A 20284-nucleotide genomic window follows, 5' to 3' on the forward strand; every position below is an offset into this window, starting at 1 on the left:
AGCGCAACTATACCAGCCAAACCTCATCGTTCAATCCGTCCTAACTAAAATGGCAGACATGGGCATGAAGAAGTCATCCTGGACATTCTGGTCCTAGTAGTGTAATACGCAAGTCTTGGCCAAACCCCAGTCCACAGAATTGTGAGGCATAATAAACGGTGGCTGTTTTGTGCCACTGTTTTTAAGTAGTTTGTTACATAGCAATGGGCAAACAAAAATATATAAAAATAATTTGATAACTCATTGCATAAACTTAATATATTGTGCCTGAGTTATATTCATAATTACATGTGTCTGCTTCAGAAATGACCCATTTTAGAGGAAATATAGGTATTTTTTGTGTAGAGATGTATCTGTGTAGGTATTTATCACTTACCTTCTTTTATTTTTTGGAAATAACCCTTAACAGTAAAAATTAAAAATCAAATAAAGGAAGTTTTGAAATATTTAATCACAGAAAAGCCAATTTAACTGTGCATACTTTTTGCAGCAAACAAAATTAAAATAATTTCCTACAATAAGGAACTAAGAAAAAATTGAGTTGAACTTGAGACTTCGATTTGTTTATAATTGGCTAACCTAATTTGAAAGCACATCTGCTCTGTTTACCCTGCAAATATCGATAGCAATTAGGAAATTAAAAATTCCCAACATTAAAACAAGATCCTATTTCAGTCAGGGAACATTATCCTTTATTTACAAACTTGGGGATACTAATTACTTACTAATTATTTACAAAGGATAACACGTCCTCTTTCCTCCTCCTCCTTTCCCCTTGCCTTCTGCTCTGCCTTCCCCTCATCCCTAATTCTTTTCTCCCTATATCCAGGATACTGAGTAGGTCACATTGGCCTGAGTGTTTGTGAGGTAAGATTCTGAGAAACCCAAGCATTCATTTCAAACAAGCCACTCAGAAGGCCAGACCTTGTGTTACCATGTTGTAGTAAGAAATCATACCCAACTTTAGGATTTTTCCCTTTCTGGGTTGAACAGCGTAGCAGCATAAAATGCATAGGATCCTAAATCAGAACTCTTCACTCCTTACATAAAAGTTGTGTTCTCAGCTGGCTTTATTGGACACAACTCCCAGATATTCACATGGAACTTATATATATATCTATATGGAACTATATTCCATATAGATAATGTGAGTATATGAAATTCGTGAAAGCAGGGTTGTAGAATAAGAATTTAAATATTTCGGAGTTAAGTTTTTATTTTGGAATTATAAGAACACATTTCAAAATCATATGAAAAAACACACTAAGTGTGACAGTTTGTCCAATAAAATACAAAGTTAATGTTGTTAAAGTAAAACTGGAAGAAAGGAAGGCATTGTGGAGCATCAGAGACAGATATCTTCAAACTAATATATCATAGTTTTCTATGTATGCGTCCTTCCAAAATTCATATATTGAATCCTAATCTCAAAGGTGATGGTGTTAAGAGGTGGGGCCCTTGGAGCTGAGGTTATGAGGATAGAGCCCCCATGAATGGGATTTGTGCCTTATAAAAAAGAGCCCCCAGAAATCCCCAGCCCCTTCCAACACTTGAGTGAACAGCAAAAAAGAGGCAGCTATGAGCCAGGCTAATGGCCCTCCCCAGAAGGCAACCATGTTGGAGACTTGATCTTAGACTTGCAGCTTCCAGAACTGTGAGAAATAAATGTCTGTTGTTTATGGGTCACCCAGTATGTGGTATTTCGTCATAGCAACCCAAACCAACTGAGACAGTGCTGATTTCTATTGTTTCTCCAGGGCACATTTATGTCTCAGTTTGTAAGTTATACAGAAACACAACTCAAGAACCAAGAGTCCATAAATATTCAGGTATAGTTCCTTTAATGAAATATTTCCTCCAAAGATATAAATGGTGATAGTGATCTGTTTCCTTTAATACAACAGTTTCTCTTCAGATTGGTGTAGTAGGATCTGCTTTATGATTCGAAGACAAGGACAATGGAGTTCCTGGGTGGCTCACTCAGTTACAGATCCGATCCGACTCTTGATCTCAGATTTCCATCTCATGGTCATGAGTTCAAACTCCACGTTGGGCTCTGTGCTGGGTGTGGAGCCTACTAAGAAGAAAGAAAGAAAAAAGAGAAAAGAAGAAAAGAAAAAGAAAAAAAGGGGGAAGAAGGAAGGGAGGGGGGGAAGAAGGGAAAGAGGAAGGAAGACAGAGAGAGGACAGTTAAAACCAGGTACTGCAAGCTAATAGATGAAGCGAATTAAAGTAGGGTACTATCATTAATTGACAGAACTGATGAATTCTTACAGGAACTAGAGAGATGAAGTCTGCCCAAAATTGTAATATTCCTTTATGAAATGTGTATTTACACCCCAGCATTTACCTTGGAATAGTAAAATGTAGGAAAGAGACTGAAAGGTCAAACCTGAAGAGAATGAAGCCACATATGTTAAAAAGAAACAAAATATGTGTAGTTAACACTATACTGACATCCAAACACTGGCTACAGGAAAGGGAAAAAAAAAACCTGCATTACATTCAAGAGTAAACCCGGATAAAGCCAAAAATACAGAGAAATATATGCAGGTATGTTTTATCTCGCATCAAATCCTGAAAAGGTCATTTTATCTGAAGAGAAGGAAACCAAGATGAATAAAACTTATGATATATTTATATTTTCCCTTACTCTGTGTGTGGGGGGGTGGGGTGTAGTGGGGGGGGGTGTGGAGGTGGAAGAAGGGGCTGATATATACATACCGTATAAAAACAAGGCCAAGTTTTTTCATTTGGACATCGAGTTGGAGGTACTATAAATGTTTGTTAAAGCAGAATGTTTCGGGAAAAATCTGTGCTTACCAATTAACTACTTTCTTTAACCAACCAAACCGGTCTTTTGGCTGAAAGCTACTGAAATCATTTAAATGGATTTAAACTGAAAATGACTATTGGCACAGGTTGTTCTAGGTGCTCAAGGATATTTGGACTGTTTCTCTTTATCTCTTGTCTCTACTTACCTGTGTGCCAGCTTTACACTCAGGAGAGTTTCTATCAAGAAATACCAGTTTGGTCAGCGGCAGCTCAAGACTTCTGTCCTAGCTGAGCAACCACGGATGAAAGAGAAGAGCTAGAGAGATGCCAGAGACCCAGAGAAGTGTCCTGGGACGGACTGACATTTACTTGTCCTGGACAGTGTGCCTACCTATTCTAAATTAATCACAGGGCTGGGGAGGAGGGATGCTATATGGTACATTCTGTGGCCAAACTCAGTCATATGTCTTCTGGAACTTGGGCAGGAGTGGCAGAGCAGGGATGTTATCCCCACAAAAACCACAGGGAAAGACGGGAGAAGGAGTAACCCCCTGAGGGAAGATGGGGGTCCCTTTACCAACGTAAGGAGGAATGAATGAACACTTGGTAACCAACATCTTCATATTAACCTGCCTGATTTTTTTTTTCTTTCTTACAAAGGTACACAACAGGTGGGGGGTGAGGAGCCCAGCTGTTTGTGATTAATAGTAATTTTGAATTCTAGATCAGGGAGCGTTTTATCCAGTGAAAATAAAAATCGATTCAAGAAAAGGTTAAGGACTATGGAAATGACAACTAGGTCTCAGAGAAATTTACCACCTGAGCAACTGGTCAAAGAATCATACCCCCGAGGTTTTGAAGTTGATTCCCTTTACGTGCCTTTTCTGGCATACCACCACCCTTTGAGAATCCTTTCTCTGTCTGGGCAATTTCCTGTCTTTTGATCCACTTCCCCAAGGCAGAAACCAGAATACTCTCCCACACTCAACTCACAGCGAGGTGGCAGGCAAGGAACCTAGGCTCCTCCAATCACACACACCCATGTGGGACAATTACATGTGGGACATCAAACCAGAAATGAGCTGTGTGACAAGGCAAGCCCTGCAGAAAAATCCTTTTGTTTGTTGTTTTTGTCAAGGCGACAGCTTAGATGTCATCTTTCACTGAAAGAGGAATGCAGGAGCACCTGGGTGACTCAGTTGGTTAAGGGTCTGCCTTTGGTTCAGGTCATGATCCCAAGATTCTGGGCTCGAGCCCTGAGTCAGGCTCCTTGCTCAGCAGAGAGTCTGCTTTTCCCTCTGCCTCTGCCTGCAGCTACTCCTGCTTGTGCGCTCACTCACTCTCTCTCATGACAAATTAATCAATTAATTAAAATCTTTTTTTGGAGATTTATTTGTTTATTTGACAGAGAGAGAGAGCACAAGTAGGAGGAGCAAGAGGCAGAGGAAGAGGGAGAAGAAAGTTCCTCGCTGAGCCTGATGCAGGACTTGATCCCAGGACCCTCATGACCCTCATGGGATCATGACCTGAACCGAAAGCAGACACTTACCTGACTGAGCCACCCAGCCGCCCCTATTAAAAAATTGTAAAACATTAAAAAAAAAAAAAAAAAAGAAGAAGAAGAAGAAAGAAAGAGGACCTTAACTACCTTTAACTCCTTTCATTTTAACCTCAGGCTATCCTTTTTAACCGAGTAAGTTCTTTCCAGCTTGTGTTTTAACTCAGTCTAAAGACCTCATGGGCAAAGCATTCCCTGATGGGAACCCAAACTACCCCAAACTAGCTCTCCAGCAACAATGACTGGCCTGTAAGACGGTATAATTTCCCCCAAGACAATGATCTACTTGAACTTCACAGCCACCTGCAGGTACCCTCCAACATTTGACCCACATTTTCCTTATATAAATTTAAAGTATTTGAAGATGGGCTTTGAGACATTAGCCCCCTGTCTTCCTGGTGCTGGCCTCCTGGAAATAACCCCTTTCTTGCTTCACCACCACTGGGGGTCTCTGCCTTTGTATTCTGCCTGCTGCAAGTGGTCTCACCTGGTCTGTTTGGGACACCTGGAGCCAGGTACTCTTGCACACTTGGGCCCCGGTTCCATCATGATCAGAACACAGGTGTTCTGCCCTCTCATGTCTAGAATGAGTGGCATGCATTAGAGCGTCTGGTTTCATTGGAGTGGTTACTGGCACAATCTCAGAATGAGATTGAGGCATTATTTTTCAGAAGTGCCTAGCCTCCAAACCTGGCTCTCTCGTCCTCTAAAGATTCTTATAAGCTATCTCCTTTTCCTTGAAAAATGTCTCTTTTCTTTTTAAACTGGCAAGGGTGTTTCTATTTTTTTTTTTTTTAACTAAGACCCTGATTAATACAATGACTGTATTAGTTGGCAAGGGTTGCCGTAATAAATCGCTAAAGATCCACAGATTGGGTAGTTTTAAACAACAGAAGTTTATTTTCTCACAGTTCTAGGAGCTGGAAGTCTGGGATCAGGTGTTGGCATGGACAGTTCCTTCTGAGACCTCTTAGAGATATCAGTAGAGATAGCTGTCCCTGTGCCTTCATACGGTCTTCGCTCTGTAACTGTCTGTGTCCAAGTTTCCTCTTAAAAGGACATGAGTCGGGGCACCTGGGTGGCTCAGTGGGCTAAAGCCTCCACTCTCAGCTCAGGTCATGATCCCAGGGTCCTGGGATTGAGCCCCGCATCGGGCTCTCTGCTCACCAGGAGCCTGCTTACCCCTCTCTCTCTGCCTGCCTCTCTGCCTAATTGTGATCTCTCTCTCTCTGTCAAACAAACAAACAAATAAAGGACATGAGTCATTACTGGATTAGGGCCACCCAAATGAACTCATTTTAGGTTAATTAGGTCTCTTTAAAGACCTTATCTCCAAATATAATCACATGCCAAGGTCTTGAGGATTAGGACTTCAACATGTGAATTGGGGATGGGACACAACTCAACTCATCATAGTGACCATAGTTGGGCGGGTGATCAGAAAGAGGATCAAGAGTTGAAGAGAAGAAATTTACCACTACTACTAAAGAAGAATTCAATATACATACTTTACCAATAAGAGTAGAGTCCTATAACATTATTTTTTAAAGATTTTATTTATTTATTTGTCGGAGAGAGACAGCACAAGTAGGGAGAGCAGCAGGCAGAAGGTGAGGGAGAAGCAGGCTCCCCGCTGAGCAAGGAGCCCAACCCAGGAATGGATCCCCAGACTTGGGATCACAACCTGAGCCGAAGGCAGACGCTCAACCAACTGAGCCATCCAGGCGCCCCATTATAATGTTTCTGTATGAAAGGCATATATATATACACTAAAGTTTGTTGAGAGTAGAGCAGATGTAAAAGGGAAAACTAAGCACTTTTGTTGGATGAGTGTACCAGTGCTAACACCAGATCCAGCTAATAAAAATGATAAAATTTGGTCAAAATTATTCAGGCAGTTGACTTAACTTTCTATCTGATGTTATATGGTGACTTCAGCCTGTTCTTTAGCTATTTTAAAAGGAAGAGTAGCACATGGATTAAGAACCCAGACACTGGAGCCAGCCCCTTGGTTTAGACAAATCACTGTTTGTACCTTAATTTTTTCATCTTTAAGTGGGGGTTACTAACAGTAACTATAGAAGTCAAATATGTATTATATGCAGAGCACTTAGAATATCTGGCATTCACTAAATACTCAAGAATTAGGAGATTTTATTATCTAAAAAAAAAAAAACCCTCAAAAGTTGTAAGCATAAAATACATGTTATTTTTTAAATTTCCCATCCAGTATATTTCAGTGGCCAATTGCACTATTTTTCTACCACTTCAAACATTAGACCCTCAATCTTTGTATAAATTTAGAATTTATAGAATTTATAAAATAAAATAATTATTATCTTCTCACATTTTTTTTATTCTCCTTAAAGTATCCTGTGTGATTGCCATTCTTGCATCCTGTTGTCTACCTTCATTCACTGCTGTCCTCACATGGATGCACACACACATCTTTAGTAACCACCTCCTTCCTTAATTTTAAAAAACTTCTCAGTTACCTCAGGAAACCCTCTCTTGATCCCTGGTTCCAATGTCAAAGAGTCAAGATTATACTACATTTTCAAATAATCTATCCAGATTACACTAATTTTATGGGGCCAATTCAAAAACTGAACACTAGATGGCAACATTCTTAAATTGTGCTGTTTTCCTAAGGCTAGGTTTCTGAAGCCTCAAACTGGGAGTGTACAATTCTTGAATTTGTTGAACATTTTGGCTGTTTTAAAACTGGAATAAGCCTTTGGACATCTCCATAAAGGAACTCTAGTGGCCATTCTTGAAAATTAATTCTTCCTATTTATAACTTTTATGATCACTAATTTCCAGCTTTTAAAAAAATATTTGAATCTTGCTTTTTCCTTAAAATAACAGAAATACAAGTTGTGTCTATTTTTTAAATTATGTCATATTCTGTTTTTGGAATTTTATATAAATTTAGTTATTTGACATAACTAATTAATTTCTACTTAATCTCACAGGGATCCAGAAATGTTATTTTACATGATAAATATAACAGAAGGATAAACACATTTTTCTCCCTTTTTTTAATATGTTTTCCTTATGGAACTTTGAGCTTAGGGACAGGAAAACAATTGCTGTGAATTTCCTCATAGTGAGGATGAGAGAGATCAGAGGTGCATTTTCTTTGAAAAGAGAATTATTATATAAATCTTCTGTCTAATTTTCTTTAGGAAATTAAAACATTAACTGGAATTTCATCTCTTGTAAAATGTAAAATGTATTATGTGGTATATATACACAATGGAATACTATACAGCCATCAAAAGAAATGAAATCTTGCCATTTGCTACGACGTGAATGGAACTAGTGCGTATCATGCTTAGCGAAATAAGTCAAGTGGAGAAAGACAACTATCATATGATCTCCCTGATATGAGGGAGTGGAGATGCAACATGGGGGCTTAAGGAGGTAGGAGAAGAATAAATGAAACAAGATGGGATTGGGAGGGAGACAAACCATAAGTGACTCTTAATCTCACAAAACAAACTGAGGGTTGCTGGGGGGAGGGGGGTTGGGAGAAGGGGGTGGGGTTATGGACATTGGGGAGGGTATGTGCTTTGGTGAGTGCTGGGAAGTGTGTAAACCTGGCGATTCACAGACCTGTACCCCTCGGGATAAAAATATATGTTTATAAAAAATTAAAAATTAAAAAAAAAAACAAAAAAATGTAAAATGTATTAAATAAAAATATATTTATTGTTGTTAAGGCAAGGAGCTTTTAATACGAAGTTCATTTAGGATTCCAGGAAAAAATGGACAAAAGATATGAGCAGTAAACTAAAGAAGAAATGCGAAAAGTCAACTACCACATGAAGAGAGCTGAAAATCACAGGCATTTAAAAAAGCAGAACTAAGGGCAACTGGTTGACTCAGTGGGTTAAGCTTCTGCCTTTGGCCCAGGTCATGATCTCAGGTCCTGGGATCAAGCCCTGCCTTAGGCTCCCTGCTCAAGGAGCCTGCTTCTCTTTATGTCTGCTGCTCTCTCTCTCTCTGACAAATAAATAAATAAGATCTGTAAAAATACATATACTGAAATAAAAAATGAAATTATTTAAGTTACAATGGAACTAAACAATGAAATTAAAGATAAGCAGACAAAACAAGACTAACAGGAATAATTTGATCTGAAAAAGAAAGCATATTCTAAAAATGTAACTTAAAATTAGAAAAAATCAATAAGCAATTTAAATAGGTTTAAGACACATAGAAATAAATTCAGATGTATCACTAATCATCATAAACATACATGAACTAAACACACCAGTTAAATGATGGGTTGTTCAATTGTATTAAAAAATCCAGCCAAAAACTGTTTAGAAGAGAGGGACATAAAACATAAGGACATATAAAAGTTGAAAGTAAAAATAAGTGAAAGACACACTTGGCAGGTACTAGCCAAAGGAAAGCTTGGTGGCATGTTAGTGCCGAAATGGGTTTTACGACCAAATGGAAGTAAAAGAACCCAAAACATTTTAAGGAAGATTGAGCTGACCAAGAAGATATAATACTTTTAATGTTGTATGTATCTGATAAGATAGGTTTAAAAATATAGAGCAATAAGCAATAGAGTTAGAAGAAGAGATTAACAAATCTACTGTGTAATTCAAGATTTTAATATCTACCCATTTACTTTATTCAGTAAATATGTTTGAGTGCCTACATGCTAGAAGTCCTACTCATTTGTGATATAGCTATAAACAAAACAAAATAATCCTCAAGCTTTTGTAGCATACTTTATCATGAAAGGAAAGAGCAAAATATACAAATAAATACAATAAAACCTCGTAAAAATATACCCCAAATTTCATAAATTCTGAGATTATAAAATGGAAGTCTGCCACCCAAGCCCACAGGTAGAACAAAGGGAGGAAGGAGGATAAAGTTCTTATCTTCTGAGGTTGGGAAACAGTAGAGGAGACAGGTAAAGTGGGGGGAGTCAAGCAGAAAAATAACTTGAAACCCAGGGGGGAGGCGGAGTTTGAATCTTACTTACTCAGTAATCTCCCAACTCATTATTCCCAAAATGGACCCCAAAAACTGGCATGGAACCAGGAATTTCCTGGAGTCATCGATGTTTTCCTGAAGTTCAGTCACTGCAGACCTGAAGTCACTCCCATCAGTGTGTACCAAAGCAATCTACACATTTAATGCAATCCCTATCAAAATACCAACAGTGGGACACCTGGGTGACTCCGTCGGTTGAGCATCTCCCTTCCTCTCAGGTCATGATCCTGGGGCCTTGAGATCGAGTCCACATGGGGCTCCTTGCTCATTGGGAAACTGCTTCCTCTGCTTGCCACTCCCCCTACTTGTGTGCGTGCTCTCTCTCTCTGACAAATGAATAAATAAAATCATAAAAATAAATAAATAACTTTTAAAAATACCAACAGAATTTTTCACAGAGCTAGGACAAACAATCCTAAAATTTTTATGGAACCACGAAAGACTGAATAGCCAAAGCAGTCCTGAAAACCAAAAGCAAAGTTGGAGGCATCACATTTCCAGACTTCAAGCTCTATTACAAAGCCGTAATCATCAAAGACAGTATAGTACTGCCACAAAAACAGACACATGGATCAATGGAAGAGAGTAGAAAGCCCAGAATGGACCCACAACTATAAGGCCAGCTAATCTTTGACAAAGCAGGAAAGAGTATCCAATGGAAAAAAGACAAGCTCTTCAACAAATGGTGTGGGGGAAACTGGACAGCAACATGCAGAAGAATGAAATTGGACCACTTTCTAACACCACACACAAAAATAAATTCAAAATAGATGAAAGACCTAAATGTGAGACGGGAATCCATCAAAATCCTATAGGCGAACACAAGCAGAAACCTCTTTGAGCACAGCCATAGCAGCTTCTTACTAGACACATCTCCAAATGCAAAGGAAACAAAAGCAAAAGTGAAATATTGGGACTTCATCGGAATGAAAAGCATCCTCACAGTGAAGAAAACAGTCAACAAAAGTAAAAGGCAGCCTGTGGAATGGGGCAAGATATTTGCAAAGGATATATCTGATAAAGTGTTAGTATCTAAAGTCTGTGAAGAACTTACCAAACTCCATACCCCAAAAAACAAATAACCCAGTTAAGAAATGGGCAGAAGACATGAATAGATACTTTTCCAAAGAAGACATCCAGATGGCCAACAGACACATGAAAAAATGCTCAACATCACTCAGCATCAGGGAAATACAAATCAAAACAATGATGAGATACCACCTCACACCTGTCAGAATGACTAAAATTAAAAACGCAAGAAAAAACATGTTGGCAAGGATGTGGAGAAAGGGGAACACTCTTAACGCTGTTAGTAGGAATGCAAGCTGGTGCAGCCACTCTGGAAAACAGTATGGAGGTTCCTCAAAAAGTTAAGAATAGAACTACACTATGACCCAGCAGTTGCTCTGCTAGGTATTTAGCCAAAGGATATAAAGCTACAGATTTGAAGGCTTACATGCACCACAGTGTTTACAGTAGCATTATCAACAATAACCAAATTATGGAGAAGAGTATAAATGTCCATCAACGGATGAATGGATAAAGAAGAGGTGGTATAGGTGCACCTGGGTGGCTTAGTCGGTTAAGTGTCCACCTTCAGCTCAGGTCATGATCCCAGGGTCCTAGGATCGAGTCCTACATCAGGCTTCCTGCTCAGTGGATGACCTGCTTCTCGCTCTCCCACTCCCCTTCCTTCTGTTCCCTCTCTTGCTGTGTCTGTCAAATAAATATATAAAATCTTAAAAAAAAAAAGAGGTCCAGTATATATACACACACACAATGGAATATTACTCAGCCATCCCAAAGAAGGAAACCTTGCCATTTGCAACAACATGGATAGAGCTATAAAGTATTATGCTAAGAAATAAGTCAGAGAAAGACAAATACCATATGACATCACTCATATGTGGAATTTAATAAAGAAAACATGAGGGACGCCTGGGTGACTCTGTTGGTTAAGCGGCTGCCTTCGGCTCAGGTCATGATCCCAGCGTCCTGGGATCGAGTCCCACATCGGGCTCCTTGCTCGGCAAGGAGCCTGCTTCTCCCTCTGCCTCTGCCTGCCTCTCTGTCTGCCTGTGCTTGCTCGCTTTCTCTCCCTCTATCACTGGCAAAGAAAGAAAGAAAGAAAGAAAGAAAGAAAGAAAGAAAGAAAGAAAGAAAGAAAGAAAGAAAACATGAGCATATGGGAAGGGCGGAAAGAAAAAAAGGAGAGAGGGAAACAAACTGTAAGAGACTTTTAATGATAGAGAATAAACCAAGGGTTGATGAAGGGAGGTGGGTTGGGGATGGGCTCATGGGTGATGGGTATTAAAGAGGGTGCTTGTGATGGGTATATGGTATTGTATGAATCACTGATGAATCACTGAATGCTACTCCAGAAACCAATATTGCACTGTATGTTCACTAACTAAAATTTGAATTAAAAAAACATTATGTGGGGCATCTGGATGGCTCAGTGGGGTAAGCCTCTGCCTTCGGCTCAGGTCATGATCCCAGGGTCCTGGGATCATGCCCCGCATTGGGCTCTCTACTCGGCAGGGAGCCTGCTTCCCTCCTCTCTCTCTGCCTGTCCCCCTGTCTGCTCGTGATCTCTGTTTGTCAAATAAATAAATAATTGTTTTTTAAAAATGATGTGCTAGGGTAAGGACCAAATACATTATTACATTAGCCCCTGTGGTCTTCAGCACATCCCTCTGAGATAAGGGTTACCCTGTTCTGCAGATGAGGAACCTGAGGTGAAGTAACTTTCCCTGAGCCCCACATCATTGAGCTGCAGAGGTGGGAGTGGAAGGCCCCCGGGGTCTCCTACTCTGCCAAGCGCAGACCCAGGATAGATCATGATTCAGCTCCTTCCTGCTTTTCCAGCCACCAGCAGTTTGTGGGTCACTTAAATCTGAGGAGCTACAGGGTCTTCACCTGGACATAATGAGATCCACAGAATTTAGCAGTTATTACCATTGAGGCATTGCTTAGAATAGCAGCAATAAACAAAACAACCAAACAAAAACCCCACCAAAAATGTCCACTAAAGGGTGATTTATTGAGGGGAATATAGTGTATTCTATATGGTGGAATATATTAAATTAATTCCGTTAAAGAAACAAATGTATTCCATTTCATAATTAAACATATTAAATTAAATGTATTAAATAAGTGTTGACAACAAAAGATGCTTACAACAAAACTTAAGTTACAAAAATGTACTTACTGGGTGACTATGGGTTATATATATCATAATACATATTACTAATATTCATGTAAATATAAATAATACAATAAGAATGAATTCTCTCCAGATTGGCCTGCAGAACTAATATAATTCCAAATATCAACAGAGGTTTTTGTGAAACATGACAGCTGATACTGATTTTTTATATGGCAAGGGGAAATATCCAAGGCATTCCTTAATAAAAAGAGGGAACTTGGCCAACCAGACACTGAAACTGATGGTGAAGTCATGATAATTGATAATGTTGCTTTGGCAAAGGGAAGACCAAATGACCAGCTGAACAAGAGAGCCCAGAAAGATCCAGGAACACGTGGAAAGTTGATTTATGACATATGTGGCCATGCTGATCAGCGATGAAAGTTCAAGCTTAGATTAAATAAACAGATGAGTTTCTACTGATAATAAATAAATAAGCCAAGAAGAAGGAAAAGCTTTCCCTTATAGCAGAATCTCATGCAGGAATTATGGAGGTAGAAAATCTCCATTTGGCAAGCATTGTAGTCATTGACTCAGACAAAATTGTCAATGGATACCAAAACTATTGGGTTGAAATTTGAGGATGAACAGGATAGTTACATAGTCTCAAAGACATCTCCACAACTTACTTACTACTTCCAAGGGGGGAAGATAGTGCTTTTAAAGTGGATAAACCTGGAGGACATCACCTTATCCAACTGATCCAAGTTGCCATCGCCAAAAAATGGAGAAAAATGACATATGGACTTCCTGTGTGTTGCACTGAAAAGGACATGACCTCACTAACATAATGATCCTGCCAAAAACACACAACCTAAATTTAATTATGAAGAAACATTCTATGAAGAAAACCCACACCGAGGGACAGTCACAAAATAATTGGCCTAACCGTTGAAAAATGTGAAGGTCAGAGAACACCAACCCTGAGGAACTGTTCCAGATCAAGTGAGATTGGAGACAATGTAATATGTGACCCTGGACTGGATCCCGTGGTGGGGGTGTGGGCTGTGCGAGGGGTGGAGTGGGACGGCTATAAAGCACATTTTTATCAGGGTAACCGATGAAATGTGAAAGTACACTGTAGATCATAGAGTAATGTAAGCAGTGTTAAATTTTCTGATTTTGATAACTGTTTTCAATTCTCATGTTGAGAAAACATACACTCAAGTACTTGGAGGCAAATGAGCATGCTATCTGCAGTTTATTCTCAAATGCTTCAGAGACAACAATATGCATAAGAGAAAGAGAATGACAAAACAAATACGGTGAATCAGATCATTGCTGAATCGGTTGAGGGGTACACAGGAATTTTTGTAAGCTTTTTAAAACTTTTCTGTGCTTTGAATTTTCTTGAAACAAAAAGCTAAAGAACAAAAAACTAAATAATAAAACATTTTTTAAAAAGCTAAAGAACAGCAAGGGGATGATAAATACAAAACCTCTGGGAGGGAGGAGAGGCCAGAGAGTGGGGGAGAGAAGAACCCACGTAGATGCAACAGGACTATGTACCAGTTCCTAAATTAAACGATGAGATTGTGGGCATTCATTTCATTATTTAGTTTTAACGATAATATATAGTATATCTTTTTTGTCCCGATCAAATAGTATTTTTTTTAAGATTTTTTAATTTATTGACTGAGAGAGAAATCACAAGTAGACCTGGGGGACAGGCAGAGAGAGAGGGGGAAGCAGGCTCCCTGCTGAGCGGAGAGCCTGACGTGGGACTGGATCGCAGGACCCTGAGATCATGACCTGAGCTGATGGCAGAGGCTTAACCCACAGGGCCACCCTGGTGCCCCAAATAGCATCTTTTAGAAGATAATAAAAGGGAAAACAAAGACAAAACATAATAAGGCATGAATCAGAGCTATCTGATGAGCTCTGTGTGTGTATGACCTGAGTGCCCTTGAGCATGCTTCTTTTCCTCCATGAAGTTCACTTCTCTCACCTACAAAAGGGGAATAAGAGACCCACTGTGTAGTTGGGTTGCAAGCACTTGGAAGTCAGTGCTCATTGAGTGGCAGCTGCTTTTTTGTTTCCTCTGATAGGGCAGAGATAAGGGAAGTGTGTCAACAGTCACAAGCTTGGTTAAAGTGTTAGAGGTTTCACATTGTCTATATGGCCAGTTGGGAAGGAGGGTATCTAGGGAGCAAAATCGAGTTCATATTGGAAATCCCCCAAATAATTACAGAGCCAATGAGTTTTATGTATCCTTTTTCCAAACCAGTCTCCATTATCTGGAAGTAAGACTTGGAAAAAGACAGATATTTATGTTAGATGGTGTAGAGGAAGGTCAACAAAGCAGAGAAGTATGCTAAGAGTGAGGCTGGTTTAACTGGTCAGGGCATCCTGCCTAAGCAGTTAGCTTGCTTTTATTTGAAGTTCTGAGAAAGGAGACTATTTATAGGAGGTGGAAGATAAAAAGTGAGCAGATAATTTAGTAGATTAATTAGAGGCTGTGTATGAGAGCATACCTAGCAGAAAAATGCTTTTCCCAGTGCAGAATAAGTGAATCCACTCCTGACTTTTTTTGCAGCACATAAAAAATAATTCTTACATGATATATGTACTCCCTGTTTGGAAAAATTCCCTTATGGCTTAGCTACTTTTTATATACCAAAAGCCTTGAACAGATTGCAAAAAAAAAAAAAAAAAACAACCAAAAAGGCAAGCAGATATGTATTGAGCAACCACTGTATTTCAGGGTGACTCTGCTGTAAGGGATATAACAGAGGAGCTTGTATAAGCAAGTCTGTAGTGGATTTAAAATTTCATTTTTCAGTATTAATGGCTTTATAAAAGAGTGTGTGTGTGTATACATATATATATATATGTATACACAGAGCTAGCTTAAGCTCCTCACACATGTAACTAAACTCATCAACTGTGAACAATATAGCAAATTTGATGATGTTTATACATTACTAACAGTCAATTCAATGAAGAAATCAACAATAACAATTGTTGGCCATGTCAAACCTCAACTATTTATCCATTTAGATAGCATATAGAGATAATCTGTCATCCTTGGTCACTAGAAATATTGCCAAAGAACGACTATTCTAGCTGTTGGTACCTAGAAGGTGCTTTTGGTTACTTGCTTTGGTGTTTAATTTCTTAAATGTTAATTATTTAAATTATATATAAACTATTATCACCTTATTTTTATATTGATAAAACACATACTCATTAACACAGTTTTATCCATGACTTCTCCTTTTCTTTCTTCATAAACTATAAATACACAGATAATTCCAGAGATGAAGGCAGACATACATAATATTAAAGTTGGGGATTTTTTAAAAAATGCATTATAAAATTCTTGGAGTTACATGTACAAAAATTGGTAACCCAACCATTGCCTTGTTTTTACTTTGGCGGTTTTATATCAGCCACTGTATTCTCTGGAAATATAACTAAAGAGGGAAGTTATAATAACAAATGTAAATTTACTGAGAAATGCAGTTTTAGAGGAATTGGAGAATATGGGGAGGGACGATCCTTGCAGAGACTTAAGAATGTTGTAGTTGAATCAATTGATAAACCGATCATGGGGAGGCACTGGGGAAAGCAAAAGATTTTCAAGAGAAAGATAAAAAGTCACGTGTGAACAACTAAAAATTACATTTTCAAAGGCACCTCAAAGAATGATAATATTATTCTTATTTCAATCCTCATGATTAAAAAATGCATTACTTACTATTTCTGCCAAAATTATCTTTGAAAGACAAATTTCATAATGAAAGATAAAGAAAATAATGTACTATCACAGGATTTTAAATAGAAATGGAGATTTCTGATGCAATAGGGTGAACAGAATGCATCGCTTCCATTCTCTCCTGGAAGCCTATTAAAGTGATAATAATCATATTTGAAATATATAGGCCTAAAATATATATATAAAGAAAAAACAGGAGAGAAGACACAGAGAATAGGAAACATCAATATGCTTTGGAGGATGGAAAGCTGTTGACTTAGAAGATCTTCAGCAAGAAGAAAGAGAACCAACCTGCAAAACTTGAGAATGTGCAGAAACGGAATGTGAGGTGCAGATCCGGGATTAAGAGAATCATTCAAAAGTCTGCCTAAGAGACATTTAGATCTCAAAGAGCCTGGTGACTTCCCCTCCCATTTCAGACTTAAGATTGATTCCCGCGGAGCCTGAATCAAAAAGATTCTGAGGTTAAGGACAGTAGGTACAGAAAGCTCCAGGGGAGCTGAGGGGCTAAAAATAGGTAGATTAAGTAGAAGTCCATGTATTTATCAAAGAAGCACATCCTCACCCATCACTAGCCCTCGTTCTCTCTCCGGGTCCCTAAACACCTGCAGCCAGGTACAAGACTCCAGTCTCTTTCTTGCAGAAACTAAATGGCCATTTTGTGCAGGCTCAAAGCCATTCTTAGGCACTCAGAGTCTCAAACAAATAGAGAGAAAACCTCAAAGAAGAAAACAATTCCCAAAACAAAGGATCCAACAGAGAAGAGGGTGAGGGAATTTCCCAGTATAATAGCAAACGAAAGTGAAGAATAACAATTCATAAAATGGGGCTAGAAAGCAATCAGTCAAGATTGAAGCAGGAGAGCAAAAGTTTCTGGAAATAAACTAAAAATGGAATTCAGATTATCTGACAAGTATTGGGTTATAGGAAAACTTATTTAGATGACTCCAAAATGAATAATTGAGACAGTTATTAACTCCAGGGAAAGAGAAGATAGAGTAATCATGGTATACTACTAGATTGAGCAGTGAAAAATATGTAGACAGCCAAAATAATATAACTATGGGATAAAATACAGATAAATCTGTGGTTTAATTATATTAGGATTGTATTATATATATATAATATAATATGTTTTATTGTATCATATATATCAGAACTGGAGCTTTCTGTACCTACCATCCAATTATATTGGGAAGGAGGGGAAGCAGGGTAGTTGTATAAGAGCTATATCTTCATTTATCAATGTAAAAAGATCAGTTAATCACATATAAAATACTATATCAAGATAGAGCATCATAAATATAGAACTCTTATGTAGAAAGGTAAATCCCAGAAGACATACGGTAAGGATCAGAAACTGATGGGTGTCGGGGCACAGGGAGAGGTGGGTCATTTTTGAAAAATTTAACTGTCAAGAAAACTATTCGTATTATATTCCCTTATTTTAATTAGTGGAAAGTAGTAATATATGGGCTTACATTCTGTGTTTCTCAACATATTTTAACCCATGATTGCATTTGATAAATAAACAAACAAAAAAACAACCACCAGGGGCGCCTGGGTGGCTCAGTGGGTTAAGCCTCTGTCTTGGGCTCAAGTCATGATCTCGGGGTCCTGGAATCGAGCCCTGCATTGGGCTCTCTGCTCAGCAGAGAGCCTGCTTCCCCCTCTCTCTCTGCCTGCCCCTGTGCCTACATGCGATCTCTCTCTCTATGTCAAACAAATAAATAAAATCTAAAACAAAACCAACCACCAAATCCATATATTCTTTCAGTGTTATTTGGAGATTAGAATAAAACAAACTTGGTGACTAAAAACAATTTAAAGCAATGAGACAAAATGCTGTTTTGCCCCTCTTGCCCCTACTCCAGAATTAAATAAGAACATTCCTTTCCAACCTTGCAAAGATAACAACTGTTCACTTTTTCTCATTTCCTGGCTGAGGATCTCGGTGTCTCCTTATTTCAATCAATCCAATTTAATGCATTCAATACAAACTCTTTTCTCTCTGGCTTTCAGTGCCTGTTCTTCTCCTTCCCTGCCCTCTACCTATCTAACCTTATTTTCCATTACATCACAGTGGGCAACTCCTGTAAAGTTGGATGGCTCTCTCAGAACCAGGCATACATACCCTGGGCCATGCCTGCTTTCATCCTTTAGGTCGAGCTCTTGCCTGAATACTTTGGCCCTGAATACTTCTGGTCGAGTCCTTTAGGTCGAGCTCTTGCCTGAATACTCTTGCCTGAATACTTCTGGACCAGACCCAAGTCTTCCTGTCCTTCAAAACCTGCTTCAAGAGGAACAAAGACTTTCCTTATCATAATTCTACTATCTTATCATCTTCGAAACTTTGGCTTTTATCATTAAAATTTACAGAAGAAAAGAAAATGAATGAAAGTCACATTTTATGACCTACTTGGGCAAAAAGGAAATTTAGACAAATGAACATTTGTCCAAATTCAAGAGACTGTACTCAATCTATTGAGTTGGCACCTACCATTAATTTTCAAAATGTGATGTGCCAGTGATATTTTTCAGCACGATGCCATTCTCTATGAAGGAAAGATCATCTTTTTAAAGCACCTAGTCCCAACAACATGAGACTGTTGGAAGGGATAAATAGCAAATTAAGGCTAGATTGAGAAAAGCCAATAAATATGATAAAAGTTTTATATTGATCTTGCCTCTTAATTATTTAAATGTTCACATTTTTATTGCATTTATTGTACAACAACATAAGAATACCAAAGAACAAATTAGTAGAGAAAAAATTATCTCTACTTCTATCACTCAAACTGTCTTCACTTGTTCACGTACTCTTCCATTTCTCAACCCTATGCATATGTAATTTTACATAGAAAGCATTCTAGTTTTTACCCTTGGTATTGTAAACATTTTCATGTTGTAAAAACTTCTCTGCACTTCACATGTTAGTATTTATACAATAATCCATCTCTTAATACCCATATGAGAATTCATCTATTGCAGTACCATAATTATTTGTGTCTCTATCATTATTCATTTATAATTCTTTTCAGTAATTCAGTAAAAAAAATTTTTTTCAGCCGATTGTGAGAAAATAGGCAATCATATGCACTGACAGTACTTATCAAATTTAAAATGTGCATATCCTCTAACCTAATCGATCTACCTTGTTGAATCTATCCTTGAGAGATAATTATAGAAGTTGCAAACATAAATATGCTATTTGCTGCATTATCTAATGGTAAAAACTAGAGATGATCTAAATGAGCCAGAGTGGTATAATAGCTGAATAAATTTTGGTATACCTGTATATAACATTAAAGGGTGATTAAAAATAATGAGTTAGATCTGTTTGGGTTGACTTGGGTTGGTAAACTGATGAATGGCAGTGTGAGGGTGGGAAAGGAAGTTTAGATAAGTAGGAGGAGCTCATTGTTGTGGGAAAATGCTATATGGGTATGCTTATAATAAATACATATATACATGTTTGCGCATACATAAGAAATTGATATAGACCAGCAATTACTTTTTTCTTTATATCCTTCAGTAGTATTTGAATTATCACAAACACATATTATTACTTTTTAAATTTTTGAATAATAAAATATTATCTAAATAATACTCTTTAAGGAATTATTACTTTATTTTCATAGATGGTCCACTCCAGTAGCTCTTTTTAACTGCTCCAGAAGGAACAGGAGACTTGGCAAAGCTGGTCAGTCCTCTCTACCTAAAAATGAGGAGATCTCAATCTTCTCTAGAGTCGAACTCATTTTGGATCGCCAGTATATTTTGTGTTATGATTTGTTACTGTATGATTTGTTACTATTTGATTTGTATACTGCAGGGTTTCCCAGCATTTTACTGTTGACATTTTGAGCCAAGTAATTCTTTGCTGTCGGGGATGTCCTTAAACTCTACCTACTAGATGTCAGTAGTGGGCTTCCCTTCCAGTTGTGACAACCAAAAAATATCTTTAGACATGGCCAAGTGTTCCAGGTTGGGAACTGATATA

General features: G+C 38.2%; 1 long non-coding RNA gene across 1 annotated transcript in view; it reads left to right on the forward strand.

The window, feature by feature from the left end:
- Positions 1-20055, forward strand: part of LOC116584572 — a 36960-nt gene extending 16905 nt beyond the window's left edge. The window contains exon 3 of the long non-coding RNA XR_004283238.1: positions 19923-20055. This is a non-coding gene — a long non-coding RNA (uncharacterized LOC116584572). The remainder of the gene's footprint in view (positions 1-19922) is intronic.
- Positions 20056-20284: the final 229 nt, after the last annotated feature.

Source organism: Mustela erminea, chromosome 2 (assembly GCF_009829155.1).
Source record: "Mustela erminea isolate mMusErm1 chromosome 2, mMusErm1.Pri, whole genome shotgun sequence".
Classification (NCBI taxonomy): Eukaryota; Metazoa; Chordata; class Mammalia; order Carnivora; family Mustelidae; genus Mustela; species Mustela erminea.